This window comes from Delphinapterus leucas, chromosome 2 (assembly GCF_059928025.1).
Source record: "Delphinapterus leucas isolate spDelLeu-1000000601 "Yukka" chromosome 2, BTC_Dleu_Yukka2, whole genome shotgun sequence".
Taxonomy (NCBI): domain Eukaryota; kingdom Metazoa; phylum Chordata; class Mammalia; order Artiodactyla; family Monodontidae; genus Delphinapterus; species Delphinapterus leucas.
Window position 1 is genome coordinate 40,674,304 of NC_143130.1, and position 760 is coordinate 40,675,063.

The window sequence follows — 760 nt, forward strand, 5'->3', positions numbered from 1 at the left end:
ACTCAGGGTATATACAAGGTTTCCAAAATTTTAGTTTTCCCTTGAAAGCTCCAATATAAAAAAATCATTGGTAACAGATACTATAAGCTATTTCCTTGAAGTGACTGGCTCATTTCATTCATTTTTGAGAAAATATCTGCCAAATATTTGAGTCCGAATGGCTTCTGCATCGGTTGTTCTTTTCAGTTGAAATGTTGTTCTGTGAAGAAAGCAGCTGCTTCAACCCACAGCTCAAATAAAGCACTCCCGCTCTTCCTCAGTGCTTTTCCAGGAGACAACCATCTTACCAGGGTCTGCAGCACAAGTGCTTTGTATGTACTTCCATTTTTATTACATAAGATATTAGAAAGATACATACCCAAGAGTTACGATTTAATCAAATTATTAATTTCTACTGCTTTATTTAGTACATCGTATTAATAGACTTAAAAAAAAAAAAGAGAGTGCATGATGGTGAGCAATAAAATCACTACTAGTATAGTTTGGTGCCTCTGCCATGATTCAGGGTAAGGTATAAGCGGTTTTCCCCACCGTTGCTTTTGCGCCATTTGGGCAAATGTTAACACAGTGAGAAAGGCAAGTGACTTCTTAGTATTATGAAAATTATTTAGATCTCGTGGTGCCCCTCCTCCCCCAGGGTCCGAGGATCACACTTTGAGAACCGTCGGTTGCTCTAGGTCGCAGCATCTTGTCCTAACCTCCACCTAACTTTATATTCATTAAGTTCTGATCTTTCGTCCTTCTGAGTCCGTAAAAACAG